This window comes from Amblyomma maculatum, chromosome 7 (genome assembly GCF_055883805.1).
Source record: "Amblyomma maculatum isolate TAMU_Amacu chromosome 7, ASM5588380v1, whole genome shotgun sequence".
Lineage (NCBI taxonomy): Eukaryota > Metazoa > Arthropoda > Arachnida > Ixodida > Ixodidae > Amblyomma > Amblyomma maculatum.
The window spans coordinates 52,548,679-52,567,722 of NC_139350.1; the positions used below are offsets into that span (position 1 = coordinate 52,548,679).

Sequence of the window (19,044 nt, forward strand, 5' to 3'; positions counted from 1 at the left end):
GCAATCGAGAGACTGTAATTTTCCAGTTATTTCTGACAGCAAAAAGCAGATTATAGCGCCCTATTTCTGACTGTACAGAAGTCGAAGCGTGTTAAATGATGGAGCCTTGGAGCCTCGCAGAATATTCAGCATGCTGCAGAGGACAACCTTATTTTTATACAATGAACATGCTGCCGCCGCAAAAATATTGAGCAGCAAGCAGGAATAAAAAACGCAGCGTCAGGTGACGCGTTATTACGGGGAGTGAGAAAGGCACTCGACGTCGCAAACAACTCTGTTGTTTCTAGGAATAAACGTCTTTCGACTAATCTTGTGAATCCATTGACTCGTGCGCAAGCCGTCACGCTTGCCTTGAGATATCATGAATACCGCATAACCATCTTCAGGTCGCTTGCTGCAGTTGTACGCGCAACAGCACGGCATAGAGCTTACACGCTGCAATAAAAGCACAGCGCGCAATATTCGCTCGCCGAGACTAGGAGAAAAATGGCGCGAAGGAAAAAGAAAACACAAGGAAAACGCCGGACGCGCGTCGGTTTTCAATGGCACGGCCGCTCGATGGAAGCGCGCACTAGGTGCGGCCTGCTACATCGCCCGAAACCCGCGGGAGGCGCCTACTTCCCGTCGCCACCGCCGCGGCGCCACCGTTCAGGGACAGCCGCGCGCGGAGCGCTGCGCCTGGCTGCGCTTTGAGCGAGGTGTCGGTACGGTCGGAGCTTACTGTTTTAAGGATTTAAGAGCTCCGTTTCACACAATTTTGAAACATGAATTCCTATATACTGTCATGTCTAGTGTGAACATGTCAGCACTACCGCGTTTTCTTCGCAAGGATGTATATACTGGCGTGTACACCAAAAACTTATTGTGACGGTAGTTCAAAGCCGCTCGATAGTTCGCGCTTTACCGTGATGTGCATTCGGGTCAAATTGGTTGTCAGATGAAAATTTCACTCGTCTGTCAGCAATTGGAAGCTGTACAGCGGCCAAGGTAGCACAATGCATTATCCTTTACATCACAATGTCGCGAATTCCTTGCGTGTCATTTTCACACCGTTTACTCATTCTTGCATAAAATGCGTATACAAAAGATTGATGTCAACCTCTTCTATGCTGCCAGCGCAATCCAATAACAAAATGTGATCCTACTGTGACTGGGCGACTGTACTCTACTGTGCAACTTACAGAGCTATAGCATTAAACAATTTCTAGTCTCAAGATTGCGCATCAAGTCTTCCAGTTTAAAACTAGCTTACCCGCGATCAGAAAAATTGCTTAATGCTTCGCTGATATTCAGCACATTTCCGTGGAACATCAAGGTTGTAAACTGTTGTAATTTAGAAAAACAAATACATTTAGTATAGTGAAGTTGTGAATTTTTCTAAGCGCAACTGGAGCCGAGGAAACCACAAACTGCTTCAGCAAGACTAGATACATTTATTGCACAGTTACACAAAAAGAGGAAGAAGACGTTCACAAACGGAGAACCTTCCTGGAGAGAGGTTTATGGCATAACCTTAAAAGTCGCTCCACTGTTGCGTTGAGATTCCCGGCCCAGTTCGCTATCAGTGGGCGCAGCAACTTAGGAATATCTTGCAAAGCTCCTCAGTGTGGGCACGGTTGTTTTTTTCGCAGATTAGCTGCGGGTACTGTGTAAAGTGCGGAAGCAATACTGAAATGAACAGTTCACATCCAGACGGCCATAGACGTCCGACGGTCGACCAACGGACGTCCTTTTTCGGACCTTCGGACATCCGACGGAAGTCCGGTTATGTTCGATATACGTACAGCGGACGTCCGTCGGACTATCGTTCGTGGATCCGGATCGCGTCCCACGGACGTCCGACGGGCAGCCGGAGGCGGACATTCGGACGTTTCCCGGAACATGCTTGCAGGGCCCGCTATTGGTGTAAAAACTTGCCAATAACATTCGTGTAAAGCTCAGCAAGCATGTGCCATGGAAATTTCAGTCACATACTAGTGCTCAATGCCTTTGTCGTGAGAGTAAAGCAGACAATAGAATATGCAACAGGTTCAAGTTTCCTGTTGTCTGCTTTACTTTCACACACAAAGCACTGAACAGTAGTGTGCAATTAAAACTTCCATCAAAGAGGCACATATGCTAGCTGAGCTTTACACAAATGCGCCATTCCTGAAAACATGCTAAGTGCATAGGCATACCAGCATGCGAGGTTGTAAAAAAAGCATTTTTTTTTTTTGCTTTATTGCAAAAACTGAATGCATAAATAGTCTACACTAAAAAAATATCGATGTTAAGGAATGGCATGGTAAAATGCAGGCCAACTGGAGTATTAAGAATCTGCTTGAATAATTTTTTTTTAATTATCCTTGCCCGTGACAGCCCTTCCCTTGGGGAGGTGGTGGAGGAAAAGGTATTTATTGAAACCTAATATTTCGGAATTAGCGAGGAGATGATCGAGTTCTCTGTGGGCGGCCTCCGCAGGCCGGGATTCCAGGAGCAGTTACTATCCTGTGCATTTGCTCGATCAGCTGTTGCTGGTCTTTCAGGCCTAAGATGGAAAGAGCAGGCTGGGCTCCTCCTGCAATAGAAGGGAAAATGAAATTCAAGTTATCTGTGCTGAACTTTGATTACACATCTCCAAGGGCAACTGCCAGTTTCTCTCAATTGCTTTTTCCAGGTGGCACTGTACGCATGCATCTCCATTCAGAACTGTCACATACTATATAGAAAGGTCATATAACTGCAGCAAAACCCATACAGAATAACAAAAGATACAAACGTAGTTTGACCAGAACCTGGCATTCAGTATTTTAATGTTTTTATGTCGTCTTTTTGAACATGCCACTCTGACCAAACATGGCATGTTATGCTTGCTGCTATGCGCCCTCAGCAATGCCCAAGACATGGAGTGCACATGCAGAGAAACTAAGCATAAAGGATGCTGTATATGAACATAAAGCACAGCCAGAGCATTGCAGTATTACACAGGTATGCATTGGCAGCAGAAACCTGCATTTTGAGCGGTTTAACAGGCAGATTTCTAAAGTCATTGTTCCTGCTCTGAAAAGAAGTGATCAATAATAACATCATTTAAAATTGTTACCTTTTTGTTCTGTAAACTGCACATTTCGCTGGTTTCCATGTGCCCTCTACCGAAGACATTCCCTGGGCGTGTCGGGGGTATATCGACATCAACATCTAGGCTACAAGCGTCTAGAAAGCGTCTCCTTAGAGCAGCTGCGACGAAGTAACTTATCTGATAACATGCAAGCTGCTGCAGCAGAATAAAGATAGACATTTGACATGTGGCTAAAGCCCAATGTGGAAGCATAGCCCGCCGCAGTGATTGCGCAGTGTTCATGCTTCTACAAGAGTTAAAAGTAAAGTTATTTGTTTACCCACAGCGCTATATGTGACATTACAATAGCAAGGCTTATAGTCACACAAAACACAAAAAGCTGACAACCACAAACTCCTGATGTATTACCGGCAGCATGCAGCATGGATTTTAGTTACTGAAATATGGTTGCATAATTCTGGCAACCAGCTGTGCATGTATGTCATGGATTTCTCAACTACGCACAACAAATTACAAAAAAAAATGGTATTTATAAATGCAGCCAGCTGTTCACAAGAAACACTGTAGCTTATTTATGGGGAAGGTAGTGGGCGCCAAAGAAACTGCCCCTGTAAAGGCGCCTAATTTGCCCCTATGTAATATCGGGGACAAGTGTGTGGACTACACAAACTGCAATCAAAGCACATAACTTTCACATCAACCAGGAAACTCGGACCATACTTGTCGATGTGAAAGTTGAACGTTAGTTCTTTCATGTGTGCAAGAGAAATAAGGTCACAATTCGTTTACATCGCGATTCTAGTACAAAATCTACACATACTGTCCAGAGACTTTCACCCCCGCAGTATAAGCCACCACTTGGGTAAGAGATTAGTAAAAGAAGTGTATAAAAGACATTAGTGCTGTTGGACAGCCATAGCTATAAAAATGGTATTGACATTGGAGTACTGCCTTAAGGCGGGGCCTAGGGCATTACAAAAGCAAGAGTTAGTGTCCGCTGGTCCTCATTTGAACGAACAAAAAGAGGGGGGGGGGAAGAAATCTACCTCAACTACATGTTTTGAGTGACACCAAGCCGCAGTTAGTATTAAAGATATCACACAGTTTTGTGGAAGATTTGGGAGCGCTTTGCTGCTTTCTTACAGGACTAGACAAAAGAGCTCACCATCTTCAGAAAGGCACGTTATATAGAAATGAAAATAGTGAATTTACTGCATCTGGCCACAACAACTTGCACACGGAGAGGAAGATGAACTGAAAATTTTATACATGAATGTACGTATTTACAACAGGTGAAACAATGACCATGATCTATGCCGAAGAGGAAAGAGATCAAAATTTAGCTCAGAACGAGTTCTCCAGGCCGCGGGGCCGTTTCATTAACTTCGGGACTCCGCCCACATTTCTCATCCCCAATGACAACGAACTCAAACATGACTGGCTAACAAACATTTTGGCATGTCTTTCCACTTTCATAAGTTCTTCACCCTCTCCCTAATACAAGCAATGCAAAAGGGACAACAAATTCGTTTCACAACAAACAGAATTTAGAGAATGGACCTCGAAATGATTGGCTCACTAGGTCACATGCCAAACTCTCTCCCCTAAGAAAAAAAAAAAAAAATTAGAACCCATCAAAACGGTGTCCCACGTGCGCAACCATTGCCCAAAGCTTGCATCCTTGGTGGCTCCTTTTACAGGGCAATTATTGCAATTATTGGCGTCCGAGTCAGCACCATTGCGGACCACATCAGAAGAGCCAACCCACATCCTCCCGCTCCGCATCATACTGTCACTGTTACACACTTGCCCTTTCTCAACGCCGCCATCTCCCACCATTGTTGACATCCAGGGTTGGAATCCTCAACGAGACCCCACTCAGCGCGCCTGCACTGAATAATTGTCACTTTTATGGGCTCCCCAACAAGGAAGCGGGCCTTACACCCTTCAACCTGACAGTGTTTTTTCTTTGAACGATAAGCAGTTCTTCCAAAAGAGGTGCTCGTTTCAAAGCTGTGCTGCCTCCGGGTCATGGGTCCAGTCAGCGTACTAAGGACCCCTTAGTACGTTTAGTACTAAGGACCCCTTAGTTGTATACTGCTCGTAAAGCTCCTTAAATAAAAATGAGCCCCCTACATGACACAGCAACGAGAACAAACTGCCTGTCCCCGCGTCTTCGAGTGCGACAGCAAAGTCCTCGGAAGAGGGGACTTCTTTCCCTCTCTGCCTACGTTTCCGTTAAGCACTGTAGCTGCTGTAGCTGCCTCTCTGTGCGCGTCTCTCCGCCTCCTGTCCGAGGGCAAGTGGGAGACGGCCGCAGCTGGGCATTGAACAGGTGACCCAAAAAGAGCAGACTAATAATGGTGCCTTGCATACCCACCGATCCCTTACAGAAATCATTAAAGAAATGAAAGCAACACACCAGATAACGCTACAATGTTTCTAAGTGCAAAGTCGACAACTCCAAGTCATATAAATATATGTACATCTCCGCACATTAACTAGACAGAAACAGTGCAGAGTAAACTAATAATTCAGTGTCTAGCAACACTATTAAAAGGGGGATAAAGGCCACGGGGGGCTGCGATTATTAGTACCGTTTTGCCTTTAAACTACAATAACATACTTGTTGCAAGCTTAAAATCAAAGATTCACACCTGTCCCACCCACAGCAATGGAACACACATCTGACTCAAGTCTGCAGAGAAAGAGCAAGCTAGACTATTGCAGACGCACCCTTGGTTATTTTTCTGGCATTTCTGAGGGTGAAGAATCTGACTTGTCAGTAGCATGTATATGAATAAGAATCCTATGACAGTAAATGCATCAGATTTTCTGGAGTGGCTTTTCTTTGCTGACCACATATGAGGTGAGCTATAATTTATCCAACTTGGCCTAGGTTTATTCTATGAATAACAAAGCTATAGCAGGTACACAGTCGTCCACTCAGGCTGAACATGCGAGTGCGTGGCATGCACTTTTTGAGATGCCACTGCATCCATCACAGCTGCACACCGTAGCGAAGAGGCAGACAGCATGAAGTACCAGCCTCTAGTCCCTCTACCACCACTGGGGTCCCAAACTAGGGACCCCTTGTTTTTGTCAGGACAGGCCCCCTCAGGGTCAGCTAGTGAGTAACCTCCTGTATTTGTATCTGATGGCAATGTTTTCCACCACCACCCACAATACGCAGCTGCGCATCATAGCAGATGTGAAGCAACAGTTCCTGGTCCTTCTATGCATAAGCCACTTTGCCTTGATGCATGCCTGCGCACCATAGTAAAGAGGCAGACGACATGACGCAGCAGCTCATGGTACCTTTACACATGGTACCTTTACTTCAATACGCACCATAGCAAATATACAGACTACGCCACACAGCAGCTCCTGGTCCCTCTATGCATAAGCCATTTTGCCTCAATACGCACCTGCGTACCTGAGCGAAGAGGCAGACGTGAAGCTGCAGCTCCTGGGCCCTCCATGCACAAGCCACTTAGCATCAATGCACGGCTGTGCACTGTAGTAAAGAGGCGAAGAACGTTAAGCAGCAGCTCCTGGTCCCTCTACACATCAGCCATTTTGCCTCGATGTGCATCTGCACACCGTAACAAACAGCCAGATGTGACAAAGAAGCTCCTGGTTTCTCTACACATAAACCACTTTGCCTCAATGCACGTCTGCACACCGGAGCAAAGAGGCAGATGACGTGAAGCTGGAGCGGCTAGTCCCTCTACGCACAAGCCACTTAGCCTTGATGCATGGCTGTGACGGATGCATTGCTATTTTGCAAACTGCATGCCACACATTCCCATTCAAGCTAAGAGTGGACGACTGTGTAAACGTAAAATACTGGTTATTTACTTCAACGGACAATGACAAAAAGTAACATGGTGGACAAAGTAAAAAGAATTTGCTGCATAAAGTTTGTTGAAACCAGTTCTACATCCTACATGTAAACAAGCTAAAACCTTAATGTCGAAGGGATGTCCTGTGTGTTTAAAATCATCACGCTCAAACAACTTCAACACTGACAATCATGATTCAATATTAATAATATAGATAATGATACAATACTCACTTTTAGCCATACCAAAGAAATGAGAATGCAAAGGGATGTTGCTGTTTTTCCCCCGTGGATGACAGTTTTCCATGTTCAAAGTGCTGCTTCCTGTTGGCTTACGAAATCGGCTACAGCAAATGGCATCTGAAAAATTTTTGAAAGCCTCATGCTAGTCTTCAACGAGAAAAGCATTGCCATACAGAAGCAGAACACAAATACTTTTACAACATACTAAAAGCACCAACTGCGGTGCTGTTTTTAGGATGACTAGGTAGAGGCTTTGCTGTAGCAAGCCAAATGTTAGCCTTCAATAAGGAAAGCATTCCCATACAGAAACAGAACACAAAAACTTTTACAACACATTAAAAGCATCAATTGCACAAATGCTTGTAAGATGACCAGGTACAGGTTTCTGCTATAGCCCACATCATGTGACCAGCAGTTATCAGAAGCCTTGTATGTGAGCATGATGCCCTAGATTCAATTTATGGCTATCACTGTATTAACAAGCATGGGTTTAAAGCTACTTTAATATGATAATCTAAGAACATGGTAAGAGCTTTCAGTGCGAGACATAAGCTCAGTATCATGCACTATAAGGTGCTGCATGGCTCTAGTGTAGCTTTGGCATTATCTCGCTGTCAATAATGCAATGAAGTTCTGAGGAGCCTTTGAATATCTGTAAGGTCAAAGCAACAACAATTTTGTTTTCATCTCACTTTTGCTCAACTCGTTTTTTTTTTTTTTTTTGAGCCCGCGGCTTGCATGGCCTCCCAGTATGCCTGTTTTGCATAAGAGAAGGCGTTGCAGGCACCAGAGCTCACAGCCCAACTGTATCGCGGCGGCGGTATGTCAAATTCCTGCCAGAACCGCGCAGAACAACGGGTCAAGAAAAAGACAAGTGCTGACTTTTTTTTTTTCTCTCATCTCCTTGTCCGGTTGTTTTGCGCGGTTCGATCCCACATGCATAACCAACATACGCAAGGTGTTGTCCTGGTTTGTCAAAGCTGAAGGAGAGTACTAAACCTTTAGTTATTTAGTAGCTACAGCCGTTCCTTCTAGAAACTGTAGTTGCCGTAAAGCTCGAGAGAGAAAGATCAGCGGCTGTCCATTAAAAAAAAAAAAAAAAAGGAGAAAAAAAAAAAAAAAAACTCGCGACGTTTTCACAAGTGTAGGCATGTCGCACGATGGGCTCGAGGAGTGCAAAAGTTTTCTCGTATAGTTTTTACAACTCAGCACGTTGCGCATGGTTAACAAATTAACTCCTTTAAAGCTTGGGCGGGCACTCCTTTATCAGAGACAGAGAAGTAGCGCGGCTTACTGGCGCAGCGTCCAGTAATGCCGAGAAAGATGGCCCTCAGACTTGAGGCTGCACTTTAGTTAGTCGGCGCGGAGCCATCCTTTCAGTCTCGCCTAAAATACTCGACCGTTCGGCTGCCCAAAAGCTCACCACTATCGGTGCATCGAAAAGTTCCACTAAAGAAACAAAAGTTCGGTGAAATACTTACTTTGGAATCGGCGGGTGAACAAAGTGTGCCAGCCGCACCAAGCCACAGCAAAAACAATGCTAGCAGTGCATTACAGCCGTAGGTATTTGTAACTGCGCAGAAAATGCAGAACACGGAAACGTGAAGCCATCAGGTGGATTGGACTGGCTCATTTCAGATTTTTTTTAGGATAGGTTCGGTTTCGTTCTTTTTGAGCTTGCTGCTTCTGCGTCTGTTCAGCCACTGATTAAAATTTCACCGAAGCATCATGATAGAAAAATGTTTAATGGTCATTTAACTTTTAATCAAAAATTTTTGATGGAAGAATTCAACGATGAAACATGCGGAAAATAAAAAAAAACTGTTTAATGGAAACGCTTTCTATCGCATCGATTCGCTCTGGCATCATATAATGCAGACTTGACGGCATTACTGATTTATACGCAGTTCAGACGAGCACGACGACTACAAACTATATCATAGCTGTGTAAAACCAAATCCAGTGGCGGACGTACGGCGGCTGTCCGCTGGGCGAACGGATTCGACCATCCGCTTTCGTACGTACGCCGGAATTCCGGCGGACGTCCGAAATCGGCCGCCGAGTTGCGGCCGAGTTCGGCTGTCCGTCGGACGTCAGTGGCCGTCTGGGTGCACAGCTTGCTGCTTCGCCGGACCTCTTGAGACTTCATTATCCTGTTAATGAAGACGCACGTAAGCTGACAAAGCTTGATTGCTTCCATTTTGGGGTATACCAAGCCTCCGTTGTCCATGTTTTTCATTAGTCCGTAAACAGGGTCTGTTGGCTCTGGTTTCTGCAACAGGGTCTTGCACGACTCGCACGTCACCTGAAAACCATCAGAAAATATCACATAAACCAACAACTTGGTATAGTGGTAGACAAATTTGGAGCTTTCTCCCCTTACGGATCCTCGTTAGCATACATGCACTTGCTACCCGCTTATTAAACACATCCCTTAATTACCGCCTCTATCCCTCTCATACATACTCTTTAGCTATACAGTCGGAGGCAACCACATTATGTGAAATATACCACCCGACACAGATATAAAGCCCCGCTTTAACCAACTCATACGAACGTCCCTGTGTAGTCTCGGTGTAGCGTGCCTGACTCATGATCCAAGGATCCCGGTTTCCATTCCCATCTCACCCTCTCATCTTAATGAAGCTGCAGAGTTCGCAGCTCCTGCCAACTTTATCATGTCATGTGGTCTCGTTGCACCACACATCCCGCCGAACAATCAGGGTCCGGCCACATCACCTGTAAAAAACCTCCTGCCACAGACATTCTCACGGCGTTTTGATGACAAGGCGGTCACCATTGTTTCTGCGGAATGGGGCTTTTAACGCTATCGCATTGGCTCCTACTCAGACAATCTCAAGAGTATAAACAAATATTGCATGCACAGGTTTCTTTGCTTCCAAGGCCGTTCAGACAAGAGGAAATTTTATAACAATGTGTATGTTTATGTAAAAAAAAACAGTTCATACCTTTTCCTGACATGTTCTCGCAACATAACCAGCGAGGAACGCTACTGGTGCCACCTCAAAGTGTTCCTCTGCTTCAGAACACAGCGTTAAAAATCCGAGTTCACTGGTCAGCTCCCTGGTAGCAAATTCAATGGCAGTTGGCAGGGCATATGTTTCAGCATCTGGACTTGTTGCCCTCAGCGCTGCTTTCATTTCAGAAGAAGTGGGTGCATTGCCACTTCTCGCTGCTTGAAGGATGCCAACCTGAAAAAAAAAGAAAAAAAAAGAGGAATGTGACCTTGCATATTGTACCAGCGAAAGACACGGGGACACAAGAACTGGCCCAAGTGATCACCATGTTAACGTGACCTTGATGAGCACACTTTGGAATATTTTTAAGCAGTACCTTTAGCAGTTTCTCCGCTGTCAAAAGTGCAGTTCTGGCATCCACCCGGTCGTTGCCGCCGTTGAACTGCCGAAGACAGCTAAACAGCGATTCCACAGGGTCACTGTTTAGCCCGCGTGTTAAGACATAGTGGAAGCTGCAATTATGAAATTCATTTGAGTAACCTGTTGCAAACAACGTAAAACTGAGCCGAGAAAAAAAGAACCTACTTTAGGTGGTCAAGAAGATATTCAATCCCCACTGAGCACAGAATATCTTGTAGCTGTCTTGATATGTCTATATTGGTCACATATATCTTGAGCTATCAAAGACATCTACAAGACGTCGCTTGGTGCTAGTCTAGAAGACATCATCGGCAAGATGTCTGGAATCTGTCTAGTGAAGAATTTTTATGTCTTCAGCTACGCAAGACAGTTATTAGCCGGCTTACGCCAGATGTCTTCTAGAGTTCTGCTTCAGAAGTCTACCATACTTCCTAACAAGACGTTTCAGGGTCACATATGCGCCTATAGTGCAATATGTACACAATTTAACTGGACGACACTGTTCTGCATATTCTATGTATAAATTGTCGAAGGTTTGTTCTAGCAATTTTTCAGCTTGCAAAATACTGTATCCAAAGTGCCTGCGCTTTTGGATTAAGCATGCAATTTGGGCTGTTTCCAGCATGCAGGACCAATATGGCACCAAGAAATGCTGTTTAGGCGATGGGTATCTGAACATAATGTACAAAAGCCGCTGACACCTTCATTTCTGCAGCCGATAGCCACACGCGTACTGTGTTCGACCTCGCTGGGCGCAGTCCAGTCCGCCGGAAGACTCCAAACTCCGAGTGTTCACAACGACAAAGCAAGCTAGCGATGTATACGTGTGTGATAAAAGCCAGCAGTTCGCACAGAGGAAAGATTTGCTGCGCCGATGTTAATAAGGAACGCCAGCTATGCACGATCCGCCATTCCCAAACTTCGCGCGCCGTGGCCTTTTCGCACCCCTCCTCTTTACAGCGAGATAGAAAATAGTGCGCCAAAATAATTACGCAAGACGCAGGTTGTATTTACCGTTTTGAAACAAATACGTCATAAGCAACAGTTACATTTTACTTGTATAGCTTGTTTTATGAAATATATTTCAGATTTCTATTGTTTTTAAAGTTATTGTATCAATGCGCTGCTCGGCGGCTGGCCATTTCAAATTTTCTGCGTGTCTAGTCGTGTCTGCACGTTAGGCCGTTGGTTTGTGACTGCGTTGAAAATGTATCCCGCACAGCGGCTGCTACTTCTGGCTGCAAGGCAAGCTTCGCCGGGTGAGTAAGAAATTGTTTCTTCTAAGTGAGTCACTTAATGGAGCAGTAAAGTGACTGAGTATTTTCTTTTTCCGATAAAAATTGCTGCAAGGACCGTTGTTTGCATCCGCCGGCGCAGGCTGTATGGGCGAGCAAGATAGCGCGCGCGGACCGTTTAGTCAGTACGAAAGGCGGTGTTTTATGGCGCATCTACAGTTTTGTGCATTCAGGAAGGTTTTTCGCTTGTAATTCCACTCGCCGCGTTTCGTGAACTGCCATTGGCGGCGGAACCTCGCGATGTAATTCTTCAAAATGAGCTTGGCGATCCGACGTCTTTCGTTGATTGCCGCTGGTTCTAACACTTTCCCAGGAAACACAACTGAGCACGAAAGTCTGCATGCTTAGTGTGGCCTTCACTCTGCAGCAAGATACAGAAAATACGCACCGTCGAGTGGAAGCCGTGCATTGTTTGTCAGCCTGCAGAGCTCTATACGCGCTAAGTTATGCCGCGGTTGCGAAAAAGAAAGAGAACGATCTCAATAAGCCGCCTTAGAGGGGAGGGTAAGGTGCATTCTGGCCACAGCGACTCTCCCAACTGCTAGCAAAATACTCTCGGCCTGTTCACAGGCACCACATAGCGAGATAGGAACGGCGTACAAACATTCTGCAGTGATTTAATTTTAATAGTTCATAAAATGTTTACAGTCAGCCATTACATTGCCGTGATTAAGTGATTTTACATTTTCATATAGTCAGAAAGCACAATTTAGTTCTTTTTAAGTTCCTGAACTGCATGCTGTGTGATGTGCTGGTGCTCTATTTGCTTTGGTCCTCAGGTATTTTTTTTTTTTTATTGGCGGAAATGTTTTAAGAAATTAAGCTTCAGTTGAATTGGTACAGAAAGAAATCGAAAGCAAATCTTTCGGACGGACCTCATATAACGAAAAGCCTATTATAATACACAAAAACATATCAATTTCATTTGTTTTCGTGCTTCAGGGCCAATAGACTCTTCCTATCCAGAACTGGGAAAAGAAAAGAGAGTACTGAATCATAACTTACTTTTAAGGCGTATAGAATGTAGCCATGTTATAAATGGGTTCAGTGTATGCCTTCTGGCTGTCCTCAACAACAAAGCTGTGACTCCACGCAAGCCTTTTGATAGCATATGGACTCCTCCCGAAGTGAAGGTGTTTGGCATCAAAGGTGAAATACCTTCATTTAATTTCAGTTCAGTTCAGTTCAGTCGTTCAGTCGTGTCCGACTCTTCGTGACCCTATGGACCATGTCACGCCACGCTTTCCGGTCTCTCACTATCTTCCTAACATCACATAACTTCCTCTGCAGTGCCTCGAGGATGCCATCTAACCATCGCGTTCGCTGCCTACCCCTTCTCCGGCAACCCTCAACCTTTTCCAGCATCAAATCTTTCTCCAGCGACTGCTCTCTTCTCATCAGATGACCAAAGTAGCTGAGCTTTAACTTTAGAATTAATTAACTTAGAATTAACTTTAGAATTTAGAATTTAATGCTCTTTTTCACATTGTACTGTTGTGTCTGTGTTTGGTGCTCTTGTTGTTTTGTGTCTGTGCGAATTTTCATGTAAACAAAACACTTACCCAACAGCTCAAGCAAGTGAGCTATGCATTCTTTTTTTTTTTTTTTTGCTCTGTGTGCATGCTCACTGTTTAAAATATTGCTTTCATTTGTTCTAGGAAAAACTGGTGATGGATACATACATAGGTACCTACATATATACATGCATAGATACATACATAGGTAATGCATCCATACATAGATACATGATACATAGATTTATTTCTTCTCTACATATGTCGAATGAAACACTTAGCAAACTCAGAGGCAGGAACCTTACCCAGCATAGAAAGTGACTCTCAATAAAAAAAAAAAGAAATGTATAAATCAGGAAAATGGTGGTTCTCTTCAGGTGTGTCTGTTGGTGAAGACAAGAAAATGTTTTAGCCTTCGAGTCATCAAGGAGTTATTAATATACATATATTATACTCAGCACTATTTTGTGCTGCTAGTGCGTGTCTTGGTTAAACATATTTCTATTGTGTACTCAGTACTCTCAACCTTATGTGACATATTTTAAGGTTAAATTCTTATCCTATGTTTTGTAGTCAGTGATTTGCTTTATTAAACTTCACAAGAAATCTTTAAAGCATTGGAACACCTTGCAGGTTGCCACCACCTCCACGGCTGCCTAGCAACTATCCTTTTCCTGTCTGTGCTGCAAACACAACTTAGCAATGAGGGCCACAGGACTGACATCTCACTGGGCAGTCGCGGGCTACTGACTGAATACACAGGTATGGTTTGACTGTGCCAAAAACTTAGAGTTGCCAACAGTGGGACTTTTTCCTTCTGTTTGGGAGCTCATATATCTAAATCGTGCTTTTGATTTTAATCCTGGCAGGTGTGACATGGAAAGCCTTCAACACCAATGAAACTTAGTTTTGCTGACGTCACAAAAGAGTGGTTGGTGTTTGCCTTGTGACAAAGACCAAGTCCACATCTAAAGGCGCTGCACAGCCACCATGAACAGTGCCACAATAGCAAGCAGCTGGGATCAAGGCACCTTCTGTGCTCATTTACAACTCAAGTTTGAAGCTTTGTAATTTTGCAAAGGTAGGCCTCCAACAATTGACAGAGAGGAGCCTCCCAATCAATTGAGCCACAAAGGAATTCACCCTTTCATAGCAGTAGGTGACAAAAAGAGGCAGTGCAGCTGGTGTTCAGTACCGATAAAGAAAAAGCTGCCCAGCCTAGTTAGCTGTGGACAAGAGCTGGAGTGGTACCAGTGTTGAGAACGATCTGATTGGCAGAAAAGCCTCCTTTGGAGGATATTCGCCCCTTCATTCTTAATTTGTAACTGACTGCAGTGGATCTGATAGCCCCGGAAGTTCTCTTTTTTTTTTTTTTTTTTCAATTTTCTCTGCCCTCTAGGGTTGTACAGAATAACAGATGCACAACCCATGCCAGCTCCCTCATTTTACGATGCTTTCATGCCAGAATGTTGGCAGTGGTATTCAGACCTTGTTTTTTTTTTCAATGCCTTTTCTCCATGCATAATAACAGGCTATTTAGCGTAACACAGTCGCACACAAGACAGAGGACACCATCAGCACTTCGGCGGCGGAAAGCAGCCGATATACATAGCCTACTCAGGTGATGCGCACGGGTACAAGGCAACATGGAAACAGCACCATTTTGTCAAACTATGCATGAGAAATTTTTCTTCAGTCTCATAAGAAAAAACAATTTGCTGCTGACACAGCTGTAACCTGCTTTTTTATATGAAGGGCTTCTAGTGTTTCATGAGCCGTTACCCACAGTTTTCACAATTGGTGCAAACCCTACGGTGCAAGAGAAGTCGCTCGCCTTCATTGTTAATGTGTTTTGCATGTTCCCTAAGTTGGCCATTGACGCAGAATCCTGCTTGTGCAAAATAAGCTTTTTCTACATGACAGTAGAATTTTATAGACGGTGGTGCACTTTACGAAATGCTGGCCATGTCTCTTCTGACAGCCGACCTGTTTGCTTTCGTAGCTTATGTGATGGCTTAGCTGAGCAAGCTTTCAGGGAGCAGAGGATACCATCTATACATTAAACAGGTTTGAGCTGTGTCAGTGACACTCCAGCTTTTCTTTGAGGCTGAACAGATATTTCTCATACCTGCTTTGATAAGATTGGTGCTGTTTTCCTGTTGCCTTGTACACATGCACATCAGCAGTGAAAGCTATGCATCGACTGCTTTCCCCTAAATAAACAGTTGTAGTAAGTACACATGGTGTCTTCTTTCTTGTGTGTGTCTGTGTTATGCTAAATACCTTTTTTATTTCTGAAAACCAACTATCTCAGCAGTTAACTTCCTTCTTTTTATACCAGAAGAATGTGAAGAGCAGCACCGTGTGCAACACTGAATTTTATTCTCTCTCTTTTTTTTTTTTTGCTGTGCCTTCTGTACTCCTCGCAAGCTGTTTGCTGCACTACAAAAGGTAAGGGCAGTTGGTGCCATCATGGCTGGTTCATGCTGCCCTTATCTTTTGTAGTGCTGCAAACAGCTTTTGATATGGAATATAGTGGTTGGTATGTACAATGACAGGGATGCAAACCTTTTGCTCCTTCCTTTTTTTTTCCTTATGGTGCCTTTTAGTGTTTCTTGTAGAGTGATGTATGACCCTTACCTACTACCTTTTCCTTAGTACTTTTTAGTTATGATAGTAGAATGTAACTATGACAGGCATGCAGCCATTGCATTTTTTTTTTTCAGTGCATTCTAGTCATGCTAACAGGAACAGCAGCAGTGAAGCAGTCTTGGCTTCTTTTTTTGCAGTGTAGATTTTTTAATGGATTTGATGTGCCTATTGCTGAAGTGTTTGTGCAGTTTCTCCAAGATGTATGTATGACCAGCATTCAGTTGGTGTCATGCATGCACATATAGTATGAAATGCAACACGTGATGATGGTCCTTTGTGAAAGAGCCTTTTTCTGTATACTGAAGCTTTTTCATTCGAATTTGTTGCTTTGTTTTATTTTGTACAAACATTATGCAGATAGTTCGTTCAACCACTCAACCAGTTTTGTACACTTTTGCATACCTATCCCTGTTTATTTTTAGTCATTTCCTGTTCTTGTTTGGAGTATGGATGTTGTCATTCTTTTGTAAACAGATCATTTTAAGCTTGGAGAGAACTGCATTATTATTTTGTCATTTTCATACCACTTGTAGTGTCTAGTTTCTGTGCTTGTAACTTTGTAGTGCATTGTTGAAAAAAAATCAAATATATGATTTACACATTTTGTTTCCTAGCACCTTTTGTAGTTATTGCCGAATCTCCCAAAGAGCACCCAACCATGGCTGTCCACCGTACAGTGTGGCATGTTTTGTAACAAAGAATGTGTACAGTTCTCACTTACTGTTTGCAGTTTTAATGTCTGTGAGAATGAATGACAATGCATCATTCTTTACATGTCATGTGTTCATGAGTTGGCTCTTTGTGGTGTTTTCTTCCTTGGTACATTATTAGGCTTCAGAGAACCACATTTTTTCATTTGCATACTGTTGCTTGTGGCTTTCCTTGCTTTTAACATGCATGAGATTGTTTAAGTTGCCTATTTGCAATGTATAATGTTGAGGAAATTAAAGAGTTCTGTAGTTTACTCATCTCATTTTCTAGCATTGGGTGCAGTTACTACCAAACTTTCTAAAGAGCACCTGATGGTTATTAACAGTGAAATGTGGCACGCTTTGTAATAAAAACATACAATTCTCATTACTAGACAACAGTTGTAGTGCGTGAGAATTAATGATTTACAATTGTACATCAGTTTAGCTTGCATCATAACTGAATGTGTGAAAGAGCACTCTGGGTGTGTGACGGCAATGCAGCTTTAGTTGTAGTAGCATCTGATGAGACTATATTTTTTGTCTGGCAGTGGTGTTGAAAACCTCTGCAAATACATAAGCATTTCAGACAGTTTTGTGAGAAATAGCAGGGAATAAATAATTTAGAGCATTGCAGGAGATTCTAGAGCTCATTTTAGACATTCAGAATCTATTTTAATGATCTCCAGATGATGACTTGCAAGACGTCTTGCAGCTTAAAAAAGTTGGTGCATTAGCTGAGCTAGAAGGCAGCTACAAGGAGTACCAAGACATATAAAAACATCTTTCATATCTTGTCAAAGCATCTTTTAAATGTCTATCAGCTGTCTTGGGTGCCACTTCAGATGTCTATAAGGTGACTTGTTTATCTTGGGCAAGATGCCTTACAGCTATCTGCTAGACTGACTTACGTTTAGTAAGTTATTTGTCTTCCAGATTTCTAGGAGATATCTTGCAAGACGTCTTGTAGCCTAAAAAAGTGGGTGCATTAGCTGAGCTACAAGATCGCTACAAGAAATATCAAGACATCTGGCAATGTCTTGCATATCTTGTCGAGACATATTATATACGTTTAGTAGCCATCTCAGAGGTCTACTGAGACATCTATCGGGCATCTTGCTTGTCTTGGCAAGACAGTTTATAGCCGTCTCATAGATGGGTTGGTGTTTACTACTGTTGACCGTGTTGTCAGGAGTGTGGCTTCGTAGGTCTCTTTTGTGATTCGCCTCGACCGCCCAGCATTCATTTGGAGGTCTTCCAAGTAACAGATGAAATCTAGCTCCAGCCAGGAGAGTCGTTCATCATCTGTTAAAAAGAATGCTTTCTCATGCGTCCCGCTTGCCTTCACTGCACCGATATCATGTAGGGCATACCATTTCGCAACCATTCGCATGAAATATATTGTAGCCGAGCTGTCTTTAAAGTGGCATGCTTCAGGATGACATTCCGGGTTCTCTTGAAGAAATTGTAGCGTTGCTATTACTGCCGGAGAAAAGATTTGAGTGGCTCTGCAAACTTTCATTTTCTCCAGGTTGTTTGGTTCAACGTGTGCACGAGTAAGGAACCTGACTGGCTTAACCAGTAGCTGTGACTGAATTTCGAAGAGCTCTCTGTCATTCTCTGTGAAATGTAAGGAACATACCAGAGACCTGTCGCTAGGCGCCCACTTGCTACTTTTTCCCGCTTGTCCTTGGCGGGAGATATTCTTGAGCCACGCTTCCCTACGCTGGAGGTCGCGTGGGAACTCATGATACCTCACGGTAGGGTCTTTTCTCGCGTTTGTGTCGCAGAGCGGCACACAGCGGTTTCGCGGCATTGCGCCGCACGCGTGAGACGGACCACCGCACGTGCGCACAGCAAATAGCACGAAGCGAGCCCAGCACACAACGCAAACGCGTCCCGTCTAGACGTAAACGAGCTCACACACGCGCACACAATAAAACTTGAGTTGATTACGCCGACCTGAGGCGAACGCGTCCAGAGACGAACAAAACCGCGCGCCCCGAGCCCGCAATCCCGACGGTGACGTGACCCTGAACAGTGGCGCCCTCAGCAGAAACAGCGGGCGCAACTGTAAACTCCCCAAGGACACGCTCGCCCATTGACGGCGGCGCGATGCAGCAGGCCGCACCTGCGCTTCCATCGAGCGGCCGTGTCAATGGCAATGGCAGGGAGACCAATCGTCGCTCAGGAAATTGGGCGGAGAGCCGGCCTTCAGCGAAGGGGCGCGCAAGGGGGCGAGGATGAGGCGAGGAGGTAGGGGGCGAGGATGAGGCGAGGAGGTAGCGCGGCGGCGGCAAAGTTCAATCGTTGGCGTAACTTTCAAAGTATCAAGGGGTTTTAGGTAAGAG

General features: G+C 44.2%; 2 long non-coding RNA genes and 1 pseudogene across 2 annotated transcripts; 1 reads left to right on the forward strand and 2 right to left on the reverse strand.

Annotated features, from left to right (window-relative positions):
• Positions 1-1,421: 1,421 nt before the first annotated feature.
• On the reverse strand, positions 1,422-18,668 carry LOC146183193 (uncharacterized; annotated as a pseudogene).
• Positions 2,379-8,758, reverse strand: LOC146183194 (uncharacterized). Its single transcript, XR_014708756.1, has 3 exons — positions 8,627-8,758; positions 7,137-7,262; positions 2,379-2,557 (listed from the first exon to the last, which is right to left on the reverse strand). It is a non-coding gene; the product is annotated as an uncharacterized LOC146183194 (long non-coding RNA).
• On the forward strand, positions 11,710-16,968 carry LOC146183195 (uncharacterized). The gene is made up of 3 exons (XR_014708755.1): positions 11,710-11,802; positions 13,986-14,114; positions 14,222-16,968. It is a non-coding gene; the product is annotated as an uncharacterized LOC146183195 (long non-coding RNA).
• Positions 18,669-19,044: the final 376 nt, after the last annotated feature.